At 48.7% G+C, this 20,771-nt stretch overlaps 1 protein-coding gene across 4 annotated transcripts in view; it reads left to right on the top strand.

The window, feature by feature from the left end:
* The window catches only part of SLC16A14 (solute carrier family 16 member 14), a 516,827-nt gene that overhangs the window by 377,778 nt on the left and 118,278 nt on the right, over nucleotides 1-20,771 (top strand). The window lies entirely within an intron of this gene.

The raw sequence follows: 20,771 nt of genomic DNA, 5'->3' as shown, positions 1-20,771 counted from the left end.
CCATGGACTTTCAGAGTGCTCAACCACTCCTAGTTCTAACATTTTCTGCACCTCTTGCTTTATGCAGTCCCTGACATGGTCAGGCTGCCTATAGATCTTACTTTTGACAGGTAAACTGTCTCCAGTATCTATAGTGTGCTCACACCAAGAAGTGGTACCTGGCACAGTAGAGAAGAGTTCAGAGAATTGATCTAGGAGATTTATGCAATGGTCTTTCTGCTTAGCAGTAAGACAATCAGCCAAAACTACACCTTCCACAAGAGCATCTTGTTCTGTGGAAGAGAAGAGATCAGGTAGAGGATCACTGTCTTCTTCCTGTCCCTCATCAGTTGCCATGAGCAGGGTGAGATCAGCCCTGTCATAGTAGGGTTTCAGGCGGTTTACATGGAGTACCCTAAGGGGACTCCTTGCAGTGCCTAAGTCAACTAAATAGGTGACTTCACCCTTTTTCTCAACAATTGTGTGGGGACCACTCCATTTATCTTGGAGTGCTCTTGGGGCCACAGGCTCCAAGACCCACACTTTCTGCCCTGGTTTGTACTGAACCAAAACAGCCTCCTGATCATGCCATTGCTTCTGGAGCTCTTGGCTGGCCTGAAGGTTTTTACTGGCCTTTTTCATATACTCAGCAATCCTTGATTTGAGGCCAAGTACATAATCCACAATATCTTGCTTAGGAGCTTTTAAAGGTCGTTCCCAACCCTCCTTTACAAGTGTGAGTGGACCCCAACAGGGTGTCCAAAAAGAAGTTCAAAGGGGCTGAAGCCCACTCCTTTCTGGGGTACCTCCCTGTAGGCAAAAAGGAGGCATGGTAACAGGATATCCCATCTCCTGCGGAGTTTTTCAGGAAAACCCATAATCATGCCTTTGAGAGTTTTATTAAATCTCTCCACCAGTCCATTTGTTTGTGGATGATAGGGTGTAGTGAACTTGTAAGTTACACCACACTCCTTCCACATGGCCTTTAAGTATGCAGACATGAAATTGCTTCCCCTGTCTGATACTACTTCCTTTGGGAAGCCCACCCTAGAAAATATTCCTAGGAGGGCCTTTGCCACTGCAGGTGCTGTAGTGGTCCTTAAAGGAATTGCTTCAGGATATCTTGTGGCATGGTCGACTACCACCAAGATAAACCTATTGCCTGAAGCAGTAGGAGGGTCAAGGGGGGCAACTATGTCAACCCCTACCCTTTCAAAGGGAACCCCAACCACAGGCAGTGGGATAAGGGGTGCCTTTGGAGTGCCACCTGTTTTGCCACTGGCTTGACAGGATTCACAGGACTTACAAAAATATTTTGTGTCCTCAGACATTCTAGGCCAATGAAACAAGGGAACAAGTCTGTCCCAAGTTTTCATTTGTCCCAGATGCCCAGCTAGGGGAATGTCGTGGGCAAGAGTTAGGAGGAACTTTCTGTACTCCTGAGGAATCACTAATCTCCTGGCAGTTCCAGGTTTAGGATCCCTTGCTTCAGTGTACAAGAGATTGTCCTCCCAGTAAACTCTGTGAGAGTCACTGACATCCCCATTAGCCTGTTTGACAGCTTGCTGTCTTAGACCCTCTAATGTGGGACAGGTTTGCTGTGCCACACTCAGCTCCTCCCTGGCAGGCCCCCCTTCACCCAAAAGCTCAGCAGTGTCTGCTTGAAGCTCCTCTGGTGTAGGTTCTGCACAGGGAGGGAATTCTTCTTCCTCAGAAGTAGAATCCACTGTAGAGGGAGGGATAGTAGGAAGTGGTTTGCTTCTACTAGCCCTAACTTTAGGGAGCACTTGGTCCATTGTTCCAGGATCCAAGCTTCCCTGTCCTTTTTGCTTTTTGGCCTGAGCCCTGGTTATAGCAAAAATATGCCCTGGGATGCCTAGCATTGCTGCATGGGCCTCCAAATCCACATCTGACCAAGCTGATGTCTCCAAATCATTTCCTAGTAGACAGTCTACAGGTAAATCTGTGGCTAACACAACTTTCTTTGGACCAGTAACCCCCCCCCCCCAGTTGAGATTAACAACAGCCATGGGGTGGCTAAGTGTGTTGTTGTGAGCATCGGTTACTTGGTACTGGTGACCAAGTAGGTGTTGTTCAGGGTGGACCAGTTTCTCTATGACCATAGTCACACTGGCTCCAGTGTCCCTGTAGGCCTGAACCTCAACACCATTTATTAGGGGTAGCTGCTTGTACTTATCCATATTAAGGCCGGAGTAGCTGCAAAAGGCGCGGTTCCCAGCAATGCAGTCTACTGAGGTGAGGCAAGGACTTACCTCCACCAAACTTGGACTGAAGAGTCACTGGACTGTGGGAGTCACTTGGACAGAGTTGCTGGATTCGAGGGACCTCGCTCGTCGTGCTGAGAGGAGACCCAAGGGACCGGTAATGCAGCTTTTTGGTGCCTGCGGTTGCAGGGGGAAGATTCTGTCGACCCACGGGAGATTTCTTTGGAGCTTCTAGTGCAGAGAGGAGGCAGACTACCCCCACAGCATGCACCACCAGGAAAACAGTCGAGAAGGCGGCAGGATCAGCGTTACAGAGTTGCAGTAGTCGTCTTTGCTACTATGTTGCAGGTTTGCAGGCTTCTAGCGCGGTCAGCAGTCGATTCCTTGGCAGAAGGTGAAGAGAGAGATGCAGAGGAACTCGGATGAGCTCTTGCATTCATTATCTAAAGTTTCCCCAGAGACAGAGACCCTAAATAGCCAGAAAAGAGGGTTTGGCTACTTAGGAGAGAGGATAGGCTAGCAACACCTGAAGGAGCCTATCAGAAGGAGTCTCTGACGTCACCTAGTGGCACTGGCCACTCAGAGCAGTCCAGTGTGCCAGCAGCACCTCTGTTTCCAAGATGGCAGAGGTCTGGAGCACACTGGAGGAGCTCTGGACACCTCCCAGGGGAGGTGCAGGTCAGGGGAGTGGTCACTCCCCTTTCCTTTGTCCAGTTTCGCGCCAGAGCAGGGCGAAGGGGTCCCCTGAACCGGTGTAGACTGGCTTATGCAGAATTGGGCACATCTGTGCCCAAGAAAGCATTTCCAGAGGCTGGGGGAGGCTACTCCTCCCCTGCCTTCACACCATTTTCCAAAGGGAGAGGGTGTAACACCCTCTCTCAGAGGAAGTCATTTGTTCTGCCATCCTGGGACAAGCCTGGCTGGACCCCAGGAGGGCAGAAACCTGTCTGAGGGGTTGGCAGCAGCAGCAGCTGCAGTGAAACCCCAGGAAAGGCAGTTTGGCAGTACCAGGGTCTGTGCTACAGACCACTGGGATCATGGGATTGTGCCAACTATGCCAGGATGGCATAGAGGGGGCAATTCCATGATCATAGACATGTTACATGGCCATATTCGGAGTTACCATTGTGAAGCTACATATAGGTAGTGACCTATATGTAGTGCACGCGTGTAATGGTGTCCCCGCACTCACAAAGTCCGGGGAATTGGCCCTGAACAATGTGGGGCACCTTGGCTAGTGCCAGGGTGCCCTCACACTAAGTAACTTTGCACCTAACCTTTACCAGGTAAAGGTTAGACATATAGGTGACTTATAAGTTACTTAAGTGCAGTGTAAAATGGCTGTGAAATAACGTGGACGTTATTTCACTCAGGCTGCAGTGGCAGGCCTGTGTAAGAATTGTCAGAGCTCCCTATGGGTGGCAAAAGAAATGCGGCAGCCCATAGGGATCTCCTGGAACCCCAATACCCTGGGTACCTTAGTACCATATACTAGGGAATTATAAGGGTGTTCCAGTAAGCCAATGTAAATTGGTAAAATTGGTCACTAGCCTGTTAGTGACAATTTGGAAAGAAATGAGAGAGCATATCCACTGAGGTTCTGATTAGCAGAGCCTCAGTGAGACAGTTAGTCACTACACAGGTAACACATTCAGGCACACTTATGAGCACTGGGGCCCTGGTGAACAGGGTCCCAGTGACACATACAACTAAAACAACATATACAGTGAAAAATGGGGGTAACATGCCAGGCAAGATGGTACTTTCCTACACAACCCCCCCCCAAACGAAGGACAATAAGACTAGCCATGACCTGATGAGTCTTCATTGTCTAAGTGGAAATATCTGGAGAGTCCATCTGCATTGGAGTGGCTACTCCCAGGTCTATGTTCCACTGTATAGTCAATTCCCTGTAGGGATATGGACCACCTCAACAATTTAGGATTTTCACCTTTCATTTGTTTTAGCCAAAGTAGAGGTTTGTGGTCTGTCTGAACAATGAAGTGAGTGCCAAACAGGTATGGCCTCAACTTCTTCAGAGCCCAGACCACAGCAAAGGCCTCCCTCTCTACGGCAGACCAACGCTTTTCTCTAGGGGTCAACCTCCTACTAATAAAAGCAACAGGTTGATCCTGGCCCTCAGAATTAAGTTGTGATAGGACTGCCCCTACTCCTAATTCAGATGCATCAGTTTGGACATAGAATCTTTTAGAGTAACAAGGGCTTTTCAGGACAGGTGCAGAGCACATGGCCTGCTTCAGCTCCTCAAAAGCTTTCTGACAGTTTGCTGTCCATAATACCTTTTTAGGCATTTTCTTGGATGAGAGGTCATTAAGAGGGGCTGCAATGGAGCCATAGTTCTTAATGAACCTCCTGTAATACCCAGTGAGGCCTAGGAAGGCTCTCACCTGAGTCTGAGTGGTAGGGGGAACCCAATCAATAATTGTTTGGATTTTCCCCTGAAGTGGTGCAATCTGTTCCCCACCAACAAGGTGTCCCAGATAAAGCACCTTACCCTGCCCTATCTGGCACTTTGAAGCCTTGATAGTGAGGCCTGCCTTTTGCAGGGCCTCCAAAACTTTCCATAGGTGGACCAGGTGATCATCCCAGCTGGAGCTAAAGACAGCTATATCGTCCAAACATGCTGCACTGAAAGCTTCCAGCCCTTGCAGGACTGTGTTCACCAACCTTTGAAAAGTGGCAGGTGCATTTTTCAAACCAAAAGGCATTACAGTAAACTGGTAATGGCCTCCAATGATTGAAAATGCAGTTTTAGGTTTAGCATCTTCTGACAATTTGATCTGCCAATACCCTGCAGTCAAATCAAAAGTGCTTAGATACTTGGCAGATGCCAGTGTATCTATGAGCTCATCTGCCCTGGGTATAGGGTGAGCATCAGTTTTGGTTACCAGGTTGAGACCTCTATAGTCTACACAAAACCGCATTTCCTTCTTTCCATCTTTGGAATGGGGTTTTGGTACAAGTACCACAGGAGAAGCCCATGGACTTTCAGAGTGCTCAACCACTCCTAGTTCTAACATTTTCTGCACCTCTTGCTTTATGCAGTCCCTGACATGGTCAGGCTGCCTATAGATCTTACTTTTGACAGGTAAACTGTCTCCCGTATCTATAGTGTGCTCACACCAAGAAGTGGTACCTGGCACAGTAGAGAAGAGTTCAGAGAATTGATCTAGGAGATTTATGCAATGGTCTTTCTGCTTAGCAGTAAGACAATCAGCCAAAACTACACCTTCCACAAGAGCATCTTGTTCTGTGGAAGAGAAGAGATCAGGTAGAGGATCACTGTCTTCTTCCTGTCCCTCATCAGTTGCCATGAGCAGGGTGAGATCAGCCCTGTCATAGTAGGGTTTCAGGCGGTTTACATGGAGTACCCTAAGGGGACTCCTTGCAGTGCCTAAGTCAACTAAATAGGTGACTTCACCCTTTTTCTCAACAATTGTGTGGGGACCACTCCATTTATCTTGGAGTGCTCTTGGGGCCACAGGCTCCAAGACCCACACTTTCTGCCCTGGTTTGTACTGAACCAAAACAGCCTCCTGATCATGCCATTGCTTCTGGAGCTCTTGGCTGGCCTGAAGGTTTTTACTGGCCTTTTTCATATACTCAGCAATCCTTGATTTGAGGCCAAGTACATAATCCACAATATCTTGCTTAGGAGCTTTTAAAGGTTGTTCCCAACCCTCCTTTACAAGTGTGAGTGGACCCCTAACAGGGTGTCCAAAAAGAAGTTCAAAGGGGCTGAAGCCCACTCCTTTCTGGGGTACCTCCCTGTAGGCAAAAAGGAGGCATGGTAACAGGATATCCCATCTCCTGCGGAGTTTTTCAGGAAAACCCATAATCATGCCTTTGAGAGTTTTATTAAATCTCTCCACCAGTCCATTTGTTTGTGGATGATAGGGTGTAGTGAACTTGTAAGTTACACCACACTCCTTCCACATGGCCTTTAAGTATGCAGACATGAAATTGCTTCCCCTGTCTGATACTACTTCCTTTGGGAAGCCCACCCTAGAAAATATTCCTAGGAGGGCCTTTGCCACTGCAGGTGCTGTAGTGGTCCTTAAAGGAATTGCTTCAGGATATCTTGTGGCATGGTCCACTACCACCAAGATAAACCTATTGCCTGAAGCAGTAGGAGGGTCAAGGGGGGCAACTATGTCAACCCCTACCCTTTCAAAGGGAACCCCAACCACAGGCAGTGGGATAAGGGGTGCCTTTGGAGTGCCACCTGTTTTGCCACTGGCTTGACAGGTTTCACAGGACTTACAAAAATATTTTGTGTCCTCAGACATTCTAGGCCAATGAAACAAGGGAACAAGTCTGTCCCAAGTTTTCATTTGTCCCAGATGCCCAGCTAGGGGAATGTCGTGGGCAAGAGTTAGGAGGAACTTTCTGTACTCCTGAGGAATCACTAATCTCCTGGCAGTTCCAGGTTTAGGATCCATTGCTTCAGTGTACAAGAGATTGTCCTCCCAGTAAACTCTGTGAGAGTCACTGACATCCCCATTAGCCTGTTTGACAGCTTGCTGTCTTAGACCCTCTAATGTGGGACAGGTTTGCTGTGCCACACTCAGCTCCTCCCTGGCAGGCCCCCCTTCACCCAAAAGCTCAGCAGTGTCTGCTTGAAGCTCCTCTGGTGTAGGTTCTGCACAGGGAGGGAATTCTTCTTCCTCAGAAGTAGAATCCACTGTAGAGGGAGGGATAGTAGGAAGTGGTTTGCTTCTACTAGCCCTAGCTTTAGGGAGCACTTGGTCCATTGTTCCAGGATCCAAGCTTCCCTGTCCTTTTTGCTTTTTGGCCTGAGCCCTGGTTAAAGCAAAAATATGCCCTGGGATGCCTAGCATTGCTGCATGGGCCTCCAACTCCACATCTGACCAAGCTGATGTCTCCAAATCATTTCCTAGTAGACAGTCTACAGGTAAATCTGTGGCTAACACAACTTTCTTTGGACCAGTAACCTCCCCCCCCCAGTTGAGATTAACAACAGCCATGGGGTGGCTAAGTGTGTTGTTGTGAGCATCGGTTACTTGGTACTGGTGACCAAGTAGGTGTTGTTCAGGGTGGACCAGTTTCTCTATGACCATAGTCACACTGGCTCCAGTGTCCCTGTAGGCCTGAACCTCAACACCATTTATTAGGGGTAGCTGCTTGTACTTATCCATATTAAGGCCGGAGTAGCTGCAAAAGGCGCGGTTCCCAGCAATGCAGTCTACTGAGGTGAGGCAAGGACTTACCTCCACCAAACTTGGACTGAAGAGTCACTGGGCTGTGGGAGTCACTTGGACAGAGTTGCTGGATTCGAGGGACCTCGCTCGTCGTGCTGAGAGGAGACCCAAGGGACCGGTAATGCAGCTTTTTGGTGCCTGCGGTTGCAGGGGGAAGATTCTGTCGACCCACTGGAGATTTCTTTGGAGCTTCTAGTGCAGAGAGGAGGCAGACTACCCCCACAGCATGCACCACCAGGAAAACAGTCGAGAAGACGGCAGGATCAGCGTTACAGAGTTGCAGTAGTCGTCTTTGCTACTATGTTGCAGGTTTGCAGGCTTCCAGCGCGGTCAGCAGTCGATTCCTTGGCAGAAGGTGAAGAGAGAGATGCAGAGGAACTCGGATGAGCTCTTGCATTCATTATCTAAAGTTTCCCCAGAGACAGAGACCCTAAATAGCCAGAAAAGAGGGTTTGGCTACTTAGGAGAGAGGATAGGCTAGCAACACCTGAAGGAGCCTATCAGAAGGAGTCTCTGATGTCACCTAGTGGCACTGGCCACTCAGAGCAGTCCAGTGTGCCAGCAGCACCTCTGTTTCCAAGATGGCAGAGGTCTGGAGCACACTGGAGGAGCTCTGGACACCTCCCAGGGGAGGTGCAGGTCAGGGGAGTGGTCACTCCCCTTTCCTTTGTCCAGTTTCGCGCCAGAGCAGGGCGAAGGGTTCCCCTGAACCGGTGTAGACTGGCTTATGCAGAATTGGGCACATCTGTGCCCAAGAAAGCATTTCCAGAGGCTGGGGGAGGCTACTCCTCCCCTGCCTTCACACCATTTTCCAAAGGGAGAGGGTGTAACACCCTCTCTCAGAGGAAGTCATTTGTTCTGCCATCCTGGGACAAGCCTGGCTGGACCCCAGGAGGGCAGAAACCTGTCTGAGGGGTTGGCAGCAGCAGCAGCTGCAGTGAAACCCCAGGAAAGGCAGTTTGGCAGTACCAGGGTCTGTGCTACAGACCACTGGGATCATGGGATTGTGCCAACTATGCCAGGATGGCATAGAGGGGGCAATTCCATGATCATAGACATGTTACATGGCCATATTCGGAGTTACCATTGTGAAGCTACATATAGGTAGTGACCTATATGTAGTGCACGCGTGTAATGGTGTCCCCGCACTCACAAAGTCCGGGGAATTGGCCCTGAACAATGTGGGGCATCTTGGCTAGTGCCAGGGTGCCCTCACACTAAGTAACTTTGCACCTAACCTTTACCAGGTAAAGGTTAGACATATAGGTGACTTATAAGTTACTTAAGTGCAGTGTAAAATGGCTGTGAAATAACGTGGACGTTATTTCACTCAGGCTGCAGTGGCAGGCCTGTGTAAGAATTGTCAGAGCTCCCTATGGGTGGCAAAAGAAATGCGGCAGCCCATAGGGATCTCCTGGAACCCCAATACCCTGGGTACCTTAGTACCATATACTAGGGAATTATAAGGGTGTTCCAGTAAGCCAATGTAAATTGGTAAAATTGGTCACTAGCCTGTTAGTGACAATTTGGAAAGAAATGAGAGAGCATATCCACTGAGGTTCTGATTAGCAGAGCCTCAGTGAGACAGTTAGTCACTACACAGGTAACACATTCAGGCACACTTATGAGCACTGGGGCCCTGGTGAACAGGGTCCCGGTGACACATACAACTAAAACAACATATACAGTGAAAAATGGGGGTAACATGCCAGGCAAGATGGTACTTTCCTACACAACCCCCCCCAAAACGAAGGACAATAAGACTAGCCATGACCTGATGAGTCTTCATTGTCTAAGTGGAAATATCTGGAGAGTCCATCTGCATTGGAGTGGCTACTCCCAGGTCTATGTTCCACTGTATAGTCAATTCCCTGTAGGGATATGGACCACCTCAACAATTTAGGATTTTCACCTTTCATTTGTTTTAGCCAAAGTAGAGGTTTGTGGTCTGTCTGAACAATGAAGTGAGTGCCAAACAGGTATGGCCTCAACTTCTTCAGAGCCCAGACCACAGCAACGGCCTCCCTCTCTACGGCAGACCAACGCTTTTCTCTGGGGGTCAACCTCCTACTAATAAAAGCAACAGGTTGATCCTGGCCCTCAGAATTAAGTTGTGATAGGACTGCCCCTACTCCTAATTCAGATGCATCAGTTTGGACATAGAATTTTTTTGAGTAACAAGGGCTTTTCAGGACTGGTGCAGAGCACATGGCCTGCTTCAGCTCCTCAAAAGCTTTCTGACAGTTTGCTGTCCATAATACCTTTTTAGGCATTTTCTTGGATGTGAGGTCATTAAGAGGGGCTGCAATGGAGCCATAGTTCTTAATGAACCTCCTGTAATACCCAGTGAGGCCTAGGAAGGCTCTCACCTGAGTCTGAGTGGTAGGGGGAACCCAATCAATAATTGTTTGGATTTTCCCCTGAAGTGGTGCAATCTGTTCCCCACCAACAAGGTGTCCCAGATAAAGCACCTTACCCTGCCCTATCTGGCACTTTGAAGCCTTGATAGTGAGGCCTGCCTTTTGCAGGGCCTCCAAAACTTTCCATAGGTGGACCAGGTGATCATCCCAGCTGGAGCTAAAGACAGCTATATCGTCCAAACATGCTGCACTGAAAGCTTCCAGCCCTTGCAGGACTGTGTTCACCAACCTTTGAAAAGTGGCAGGTGCATTTTTCAAACCAAAAGGCATTACAGTAAACTGGTAATGGCCTCCAATGATTGAAAATGCAGTTTTAGGTTTAGCATCTTCTGACAATTTGATCTGCCAATACCCTGCAGTCAAATCAAAAGTGCTTAGATACTTGGCAGATGCCAGTGTATCTATGAGCTCATCTGCCCTGGGTATAGGGTGAGCATCAGTTTTGGTTACCAGGTTGAGACCTCTATAGTCTACACAAAACCGCATTTCCTTCTTTCCATCTTTGGAATGGGGTTTTGGTACAAGTACCACAGGAGAAGCCCATGGACTTTCAGAGTGCTCAACCACTCCTAGTTCTAACATTTTCTGCACCTCTTGCTTTATGCAGTCCCTGACATGGTCAGGCTGCCTATAGATCTTACTTTTGACAGGTAAACTGTCTCCCGTATCTATAGTGTGCTCACACCAAGAAGTGGTACCTGGCACAGTAGAGAAGAGTTCAGAGAATTGATCTAGGAGATTTATGCAATGGTCTTTCTGCTTAGCAGTAAGACAATCAGCCAAAACTACACCTTCCACAAGAGCATCTTGTTCTGTGGAAGAGAAGAGATCAGGTAGAGGATCACTGTCTTCTTCCTGTCCCTCATCAGTTGCCATGAGCAGGGTGAGATCAGCCCTGTCATAGTAGGGTTTCAGGCGGTTTACATGGAGTACCCTAAGGGGACTCCTTGCAGTGCCTAAGTCAACTAAATAGGTGACTTCACCCTTTTTCTCAACAATTGTGTGGGGACCACTCCATTTATCTTGGAGTGCTCTTGGGGCCACAGGCTCCAAGACCCACACTTTCTGCCCTGGTTTGTACTGAACCAAAACAGCCTCCTGATCATGCCATTGCTTCTGGAGCTCTTGGCTGGCCTGAAGGTTTTTACTGGCCTTTTTCATATACTCAGCAATCCTTGATTTGAGGCCAAGTACATAATCCACAATATCTTGCTTAGGAGCTTTTAAAGGTTGTTCCCAACCCTCCTTTACAAGTGTGAGTGGACCCCTAACAGGGTGTCCAAAAAGAAGTTCAAAGGGGCTGAAGCCCACTCCTTTCTGGGGTACCTCCCTGTAGGCAAAAAGGAGGCATGGTAACAGGATATCCCATCTCCTGCGGAGTTTTTCAGGAAAACCCATATTCATGCCTTTGAGAGTTTTATTAAATCTCTCCACCAGTCCATTTGTTTGTGGATGATAGGGTGTAGTGAACTTGTAAGTTACACCACACTCCTTCCACATGGCCTTTAAGTATGCAGACATGAAATTGCTTCCCCTGTCTGATACTACTTCCTTTGGGAAGCCCACCCTAGAAAATAATCCTAGGAGGGCCTTTGCCATTGCAGGTGCTGTAGTGGTCCTTAAAGGAATTGCTTCAGGATATCTTGTGGCATGGTCCACTACCACCAAGATAAACCTATTGCCTGAAGCAGTAGGAGGGTCAAGGGGGGCAACTATGTCAACCCCTACCCTTTCAAAGGGAACCCCAACCACAGGCAGTGGGATAAGGGGTGCCTTTGGAGTGCCACCTGTTTTGCCACTGGCTTGACAGGTTTCACAGGACTTACAAAAATATTTTGTGTCCTCAGACATCCTAGGCCAATGAAACAAGGGATCAAGTCTGTCCCAAGTTTTCATTTGTCCCAGATGCCCAGCTAGGGGAATGTCGTGGGCAAGAGTTAGGAGGAACTTTCTGTACTCCTGAGGAATCACTAATCTCCTGGCAGTTCCAGGTTTAGGATCCCTTGCTTCAGTGTACAAGAGATTGTCCTCCCAGTAAACTCTGTGAGAGTCACTGACATCCCCATTAGCCTGTTTGACAGCTTGCTGTCTTAGACCCTCTAATGTGGGACAGGTTTGCTGTGCCACACTCAGCTCCTCCCTGGCAGGCCCCCCTTCACCCAAAAGCTCAGCAGTGTCTGCTTGAAGCTCCTCTGGTGTAGGTTCTGCACAGGGAGGGAATTCTTCTTCCTCAGAAGTAGAATCCACTGTAGAGGGAGGGATAGTAGGAAGTGGTTTGCTTCTACTAGCCCTAGCTTTAGGGAGCACTTGGTCCATTGTTCCAGGATCCAAGCTTCCCTGTCCTTTTTGCTTTTTGGCCTGAGCCCTGGTTAAAGCAAAAATATGCCCTGGGATGCCTAGCATTGCTGCATGGGCCTCCAACTCCACATCTGACCAAGCTGATGTCTCCAAATCATTTCCTAGTAGACAGTCTACAGGTAAATCTGTGGCTAACACAACTTTCTTTGGACCAGTAACCCCCCCCCCCCCCCCCCAGTTGAGATTAACAACAGCCATGGGGTGGCTAAGTGTGTTGTTGTGAGCATCAGTTACTTGGTACTGGTGACCAAGTAGGTGTTGTTCAGGGTGGACCAGTTTCTCTATGACCATAGTCACACTGGCTCCAGTGTCCCTGTAGGCCTGAACCTCAACACCATTTATTAGGGGTAGCTGCTTGTACTTATCCATATTAAGGCCGGAGTAGCTGCAAAAGGCGCGGTTCCCAGCAATGCAGTCTACTGAGGTGAGGCAAGGACTTACCTCCACCAAACTTGGACTGAAGAGTCACTGGACTGTGGGAGTCACTTGGACAGAGTTGCTGGATTCGAGGGACCTCGCTCGTCGTGCTGAGAGGAGACCCAAGGGACCGGTAATGCAGCTTTTTGGTGCCTGCGGTTGCAGGGGGAAGATTCTGTCGACCCACGGGAGATTTCTTTGGAGCTTCTAGTGCAGAGAGGAGGCAGACTACCCCCACAGCATGCACCACCAGGAAAACAGTCGAGAAGACGGCAGGATCAGCGTTACAGAGTTGCAGTAGTCGTCTTTGCTACTATGTTGCAGGTTTGCAGGCTTCCAGCGCGGTCAGCAGTCGATTCCTTGGCAGAAGGTGAAGAGAGAGATGCAGAGGAACTCGGATGAGCTCTTGCATTCATTATCTAAAGTTTCCCCAGAGACAGAGACCCTAAATAGCCAGAAAAGAGGGTTTGGCTACTTAGGAGAGAGGATAGGCTAGCAACACCTGAAGGAGCCTATCAGAAGGAGTCTCTGACGTCACCTAGTGGCACTGGCCACTCAGAGCAGTCCAGTGTGCCAGCAGCACCTCTGTTTCCAAGATGGCAGAGGTCTGGAGCACACTGGAGGAGCTCTGGACACCTCCCAGGGGAGGTGCAGGTCAGGGGAGTGGTCACTCCCCTTTCCTTTGTCCAGTTTCGCGCCAGAGCAGGGCGAAGGGGTCCCCTGAACCGGTGTAGACTGGCTTATGAAGAATTGGGCACATCTGTGCCCAAGAAAGCATTTCCAGAGGCTGGGGGAGGCTACTCCTCCCCTGCCTTCACACCATTTTCCAAAGGGAGAGGGTGTAACACCCTCTCTCAGAGGAAGTCATTTGTTCTGCCATCCTGGGACAAGCCTGGCTGGACCCCAGGAGGGCAGAAACCTGTCTGAGGGGTTGGCAGCAGCAGCAGCTGCAGTGAAACCCCAGGAAAGGCAGTTTGGCAGTACCAGGGTCTGTGCTACAGACCACTGGGATCATGGGATTGTGCCAACTATGCCAGGATGGCATAGAGGGGGCAATTCCATGATCATAGACATGTTACATGGCCATATTCGGAGTTACCATTGTGAAGCTACATATAGGTAGTGACCTATATGTAGTGCACGCGTGTAATGGTGTCCCCGCACTCACAAAGTCCGGGGAATTGGCCCTGAACAATGTGGGGCACCTTGGCTAGTGCCAGGGTGCCCTCACACTAAGTAACTTTGCACCTAACCTTTACCAGGTAAAGGTTAGACATATAGGTGACTTATAAGTTACTTAAGTGCAGTGTAAAATGGCTGTGAAATAACGTGGACGTTATTTCACTCAGGCTGCAGTGGCAGGCCTGTGTAAGAATTGTCAGAGCTCCCTATGGGTGGCAAAAGAAATGCGGCAGCCCATAGGGATCTCCTGGAACCCCAATACCCTGGGTACCTTAGTACCATATACTAGGGAATTATAAGGGTGTTCCAGTAAGCCAATGTAAATTGGTAAAATTGGTCACTAGCCTGTTAGTGACAATTTGGAAAGAAATGAGAGAGCATATCCACTGAGGTTCTGATTAGCAGAGCCTCAGTGAGACAGTTAGTCACTACACAGGTAACACATTCAGGCACACTTATGAGCACTGGGGCCCTGGTGAACAGGGTCCCAGTGACACATACAACTAAAACAACATATACAGTGAAAAATGGGGGTAACATGCCAGGCAAGATGGTACTTTCCTACACAACCCCCCCCCAAACGAAGGACAATAAGACTAGCCATGACCTGATGAGTCTTCATTGTCTAAGTGGAAATATCTGGAGAGTCCATCTGCATTGGAGTGGCTACTCCCAGGTCTATGTTCCACTGTATAGTCAATTCCCTGTAGGGATATGGACCACCTCAACAATTTAGGATTTTCACCTTTCATTTGTTTTAGCCAAAGTAGAGGTTTGTGGTCTGTCTGAACAATGAAGTGAGTGCCAAACAGGTATGGCCTCAACTTCTTCAGAGCCCAGACCACAGCAAAGGCCTCCCTCTCTACGGCAGACCAACGCTTTTCTCTAGGGGTCAACCTCCTACTAATAAAAGCAACAGGTTGATCCTGGCCCTCAGAATTAAGTTGTGATAGGACTGCCCCTACTCCTAATTCAGATGCATCAGTTTGGACATAGAATTTTTTAGAGTAACAAGGGCTTTTCAGGACAGGTGCAGAGCACATGGCCTGCTTCAGCTCCTCAAAAGCTTTCTGACAGTTTGCTGTCCATAATACCTTTTTAGGCATTTTCTTGGATGTGAGGTCATTAAGAGGGGCTGCAATGGAGCCATAGTTCTTAATGAACCTCCTGTAATACCCAGTGAGGCCTAGGAAGGCTCTCACCTGAGTCTGAGTGGTAGGGGGAACCCAATCAATAATTGTTTGGATTTTCCCCTGAAGTGGTGCAATCTGTTCCCCACCAACAAGGTGTCCCAGATAAAGCACCTTACCCTGCCCTATCTGGCACTTTGAAGCCTTGATAGTGAGGCCTGCCTTTTGCAGGGCCTCCAAAACTTTCCATAGGTGGACCAGGTGATCATCCCAGCTGGAGCTAAAGACAGCTATATCGTCCAAACATGCTGCACTGAAAGCTTCCAGCCCTTGCAGGACTGTGTTCACCAACCTTTGAAAAGTGGCAGGTGCATTTTTCAAACCAAAAGGCATTACAGTAAACTGGTAATGGCCTCCAATGATTGAAAATGCAGTTTTAGGTTTAGCATCTTCTGACAATTTGATCTGCCAATACCCTGCAGTCAAATCAAAAGTGCTTAGATACTTGGCAGATGCCAGTGTATCTATGAGCTCATCTGCCCTGGGTATAGGGTGAGCATCAGTTTTGGTTACCAGGTTGAGACCTCTATAGTCTACACAAAACCGCATTTCCTTCTTTCCATCTTTGGAATGGGGTTTTGGTACAAGTACCACAGGAGAAGCCCATGGACTTTCAGAGTGCTCAACCACTCCTAGTTCTAACATTTTCTGCACCTCTTGCTTTATGCAGTCCCTGACATGGTCAGGCTGCCTATAGATCTTACTTTTGACAGGTAAACTGTCTCCCATATCTATAGTGTGCTCACACCAAGAAGTGCTACCTGGCACAGTAGAGAAGAGTTCAGAGAATTGATCTAGGAGATTTATGCAATGGTCTTTCTGCTTAGCAGTAAGACAATCAGCCAAAACTACACCTTCCACAAGAGCATCTTGTTCTGTGGAAGAGAAGAGATCAGGTAGAGGATCACTGTCTTCTTCCTGTCCCTCATCAGTTGCCATGAGCAGGGTGAGATCAGCCCTGTCATAGTAGGGTTTCAGGCGGTTTACATGGAGTACCCTAAGGGGACTCCTTGCAGTGCCTAAGTCAACTAAATAGGTGACTTCACCCTTTTTCTCAACAATTGTGTGGGGACCACTCCATTTATCTTGGAGTGCTCTTGGGGCCACAGGCTCCAAGACCCACACTTTCTGCCCTGGTTTGTACTGAACCAAAACAGCCTCCTGATCATGCCATTGCTTCTGGAGCTCTTGGCTGGCCTGAAGGTTTTTACTGGCCTTTTTCATATACTCAGCAATCCTTGATTTGAGGCCAAGTACATAATCCACAATATCTTGCTTAGGAGCTTTTAAAGGTTGTTCCCAACCCTCCTTTACAAGTGTGAGTGGACCCCTAACAGGGTGTCCAAAAAGAAGTTCAAAGGGGCTGAAGCCCACTCCTTTCTGGGGTACCTCCCTGTAGGCAAAAAGGAGGCATGGTAACAGGATATCCCATCTCCTGCGGAGTTTTTCAGGAAAACCCATAATCATGCCTTTGAGAGTTTTATTAAATCTCTCCACCAGTCAATTTGTTTGTGGATGATAGGGTGTAGTGAACTTGTAAGTTACACCACACTCCTTCCACATGGCCTTTAAGTATGCAGACATGAAATTGCTTCCCCTGTCTGATACTACTTCCTTTGGGAAGCCCACCCTAGAAAATATTCCTAGTAGGGCCTTTGCCACTGCAGGTGCTGTAGTGGTCCTTAAAGGAATTGCTTCAGGATATCTTGTGGCATGGTCCACTACCACCAAGATAAACCTATTGCCTGAAGCAGTAGGAGGGTCAAGGGGGGCAACTATGTCAACCCCTACCCTTTCAAAGGGAACCCCAACCACAGGCAGTGGGATAAGGGGTGCCTTTGGAGTGCCACCTGTTTTGCCACTGGCTTGACAGGTTTCACAGGACTTACAAAAATATTTTGTGTCCTCAGACATTCTAGGCCAATGAAACAAGGGAACAAGTCTGTCCCAAGTTTTCATTTGTCCCAGATGCCCAGCTAGGGGAATGTCGTGGGCAAGAGTTAGGAGGAACTTTCTGTACTCCTGAGGAATCACTAATCTCCTGGCAGTTCCAGGTTTAGGATCCCTTGCTTCAGTGTACAAGAGATTGTCCTCCCAGTAAACTCTGTGAGAGTCACTGACATCCCCATTAGCCTGTTTGACAGCTTGCTGTCTTAGACCCTCTAATGTGGGACAGGTTTGCTGTGCCACACTCAGCTCCTCCCTGGCAGGCCCCCCTTCACCCAAAAGCTCAGCAGTGTCTGCTTGAAGCTCCTCTGGTGTAGGTTCTGCACAGGGAGGGAATTCTTCTTCCTCAGAAGTAGAATCCACTGTAGAGGGAGGGATAGTAGGAAGTGGTTTGCTTCTACCAGCCCTAGCTTTAGGGAGCACTTGGTCCATTGTTCCAGGATCCAAGCTTCCCTGTCCTTTTTGCTTTTTGGCCTGAGCCCTGGTTAAAGCAAAAATATGCCCTGGGATGCCTAGCATTGCTGCATGGGCCTCCAACTCCACATCTGACCAAGCTGATGTCTCCAAATCATTTCCTAGTAGACAGTCTACAGGTAAATCTGTGGCTAACACAACTTTCTTTGGACCAGTAACCCCCCCCCCCCCAGTTGAGATTAACAACAGCCATGGGGTGGCTAAGTGTGTTGTTGTGAGCATCGGTTACTTGGTACTGGTGACCAAGTAGGTGTTGTTCAGGGTGGACCAGTTTCTCTATGACCATAGTCACACTGGCTCCAGTGTCCCTGTAGGCCTGAACCTCAACACCATTTATTAGGGGTAGCTGCTTGTACTTATCCATATTAAGGCCGGAGTAGCTGCAAAAGGCGCGGTTCCCAGCAATGCAGTCTACTGAGGTGAGGCAAGGACTTACCTCCACCAAACTTGGACTGAAGAGTCACTGGACTGTGGGAGTCACTTGGACAGAGTTGCTGGATTCGAGGGACCTCGCTCGTCGTGCTGAGAGGAGACCCAAGGGACCGGTAATGCAGCTTTTTGGTGCCTGCGGTTGCAGGGGGAAGATTCTGTCGACCCACTGGAGATTTCTTTGGAGCTTCTAGTGCAGAGAGGAGGCAGACTACCCCCACAGCATGCACCACCAGGAAAACAGTCGAGAAGGCGGCAGGATCAGCGTTACAGAGTTGCAGTAGTCGTCTTTGCTACTATGTTGCAGGTTTGCAGGCTTCCAGCGCGGTCAGCAGTCGATTCCTTGGCAGAAGGTGAAGAGAGAGATGCAGAGGAACTCGGATGAGCTCTTGCATTCATTATCTAAAGTTTCCCCAGAGACAGAGACCCTAAATAGCCAGAAAAGAGGGTTTGGCTACTTAGGAGAGAGGATAGGCTAGCAACACCTGAAGGAGCCTATCAGAAGGAGTCTCTGACGTCACCTAGTGGCACTGGCCACTCAGAGCAGTCCAGTGTGCCAGCAGCACCTCTGTTTCCAAGATGGCAGAGGTCTGGAGCACACTGGAGGAGCTCTGGACACCTCCCAGGGGAGGTGCAGGTCAGGGGAGTGGTCACTCCCCTTTCCTTTGTCCAGTTTCGCGCCAGAGCAGGGCGAAGGGTTCCCCTGAACCGGTGTAGACTGGCTTATGCAGAATTGGGCACATCTGTGCCCAAGAAAGCATTTCCAGAGGCTGGGGGAGGCTACTCCTCCCCTGCCTTCACACCATTTTCCAAAGGGAGAGGGTGTAACACCCTCTCTCAGAGGAAGTCATTTGTTCTGCCATCCTGGGACAAGCCTGGCTGGACCCCAGGAGGGCAGAAACCTGTCTGAGGGGTTGGCAGCAGCAGCAGCTGCAGTGAAACCCCAGGAAAGGCAGTTTGGCAGTACCAGGGTCTGTGCTACAGACCACTGGGATCATGGGATTGTGCCAACTATGCCAGGATGGCATAGAGGGGGCAATTCCATGATCATAGACATGTTACATGGCCATATTCGGAGTTACCATTGTGAAGCTACATATAGGTAGTGACCTATATGTAGTGCACGCGTGTAATGGTGTCCCCGCACTCACAAAGTCCGGGGAATTGGCCCTGAACAATGTGGGGCACCTTGGCTAGTGCCAGGGTGCCCTCACACTAAGTAACTTTGCACCTAACCTTTACCAGGTAAAGGTTAGACATATAGGTGACTTATAAGTTACTTAAGTGCAGTGTAAAATGGCTGTGAAATAACGTGGACGTTATTTCACTCAGGCTGCAGTGGCAGGCCTGTGTAAGAATTGTCAGAGCTCCCTATGGGTGGCAAAAGAAATGCGGCAGCCCATAGGGATCTCCTGGAACCCCAATACCCTGGGTACCTTAGTACCATATACTAGGGAATTATAAGGGTGTTCCAGTAAGCCAATGTAAATTGGTAAAATTGGTCACTAGCCTGTTAGTGACAATTTGGAAAGAAATGAGAGAGCATATCCACTGAGGTTCTGATTAGCAGAGCCTCAGTGAGACAGTTAGTCACTACACAGGTAACACATTCAGGCACACTTATGAGCACTGGGGCCCTGGTGAACAGGGTCCCAGTGACACATACAACTAAAACAACATATACAGTGAAAAATGGGGGTAACATGCCAGGCAAGATGGTACTTTCCTACACAACCCCCCCCCAAACCAAGGACAATAAGACTAGCCATGACCTGATGAGTCTTCATTGTCTAAGTGGAAATATCTGGAGAGTCCATCTGCATTGGAGTGGCTACTCCCAGGTCTATGTTCCACTGTATAGTCAATTCCCTGTAGGGATATGGACCACCTCAACAATTTAGGATTTTCACCTTTCATTTGTTTTAGCCAAAGTAGAGGTTTGTGGTCTGTCTGAACAATGAAGTGAGTGCCAAACAGGTATGGCCTCAACTTCTTCAGAGCCCAGACCACAGTAAAGGCCTCCCTCTCTACGGCAGACCAACGCTTTTCTCTAGGGGTCAACCTCCTACTAATAAAAGCAACAGGTTGATCCTGGCCCTCAGAATTAAGTTGTGATAGGACTGCCCCTACTCCTAATTCAGATGCATCAGTTTGGACATAGAATTTGTTAGAGTAACAAGGGCTTTTCAGGACAGGTGCAGAGCACATGGCCTGCTTCAGCTCCTCAAAAGCTTTCTGACAGTTTGCTGTCCATAATACCTTTTTAGGCATTTTCTTGGATGTGAGGTCATTAAGAGGGGCTGCAATGGAGCCATAGTTCTTAATGAACCTCCTGTAATACTCAGTGAGGCCTAGGAAGGCTCTCACCTGAGTCTGAGTGGTAGGGGGAACCCAATCAATAATTGTTTGGATTTTCCCCTGAAGTGGTGCAATCTGTTCCCCACCAACAAGGTGTCCCAGATAAAGCACCTTACCCTGCCCTATCTGGCACTTTGAAGCCTTGATAGTGAGGCCTGCCTTTTGCAGGGCCTCCAAAACTTTCCATAGGTGGACCAGGTGATCATCCCAGCTGGAGCTAAAGACAGCTATATCGTCCAAACATGCTGCCCTGAAAGCTTCCAGCCCTTGCAGGACTGTGTTCACCAACCTTTGAAAAGTGGCAGGTGCATTTTTCAAACCAAAAGGCATTACAGTAAACTGGTAATGGCCTCCAATGATTGAAAATGCAGTTTTAGGTTTAGCATCTTCTGACAATTTGATCTGCCAATACCCTGCAGTCAAATCAAAAGTGCTTAGATACTTGGCAGATGCCAGTGTATCTATGAGCTCATCTGCCCTGGGTATAGGGTGAGCATCAGTTTTGGTTACCAGGTTGAGACCTCTATAGTCTACACAAAACCGCATTTC

This window comes from Pleurodeles waltl, chromosome 11 (assembly GCF_031143425.1).
Source record: "Pleurodeles waltl isolate 20211129_DDA chromosome 11, aPleWal1.hap1.20221129, whole genome shotgun sequence".
Taxonomy (NCBI): Eukaryota; Metazoa; Chordata; class Amphibia; order Caudata; family Salamandridae; genus Pleurodeles; species Pleurodeles waltl.
Note: the sequence above shows the minus strand (reverse complement) of the source record. Positions and strands in the feature narration are given on the sequence as shown.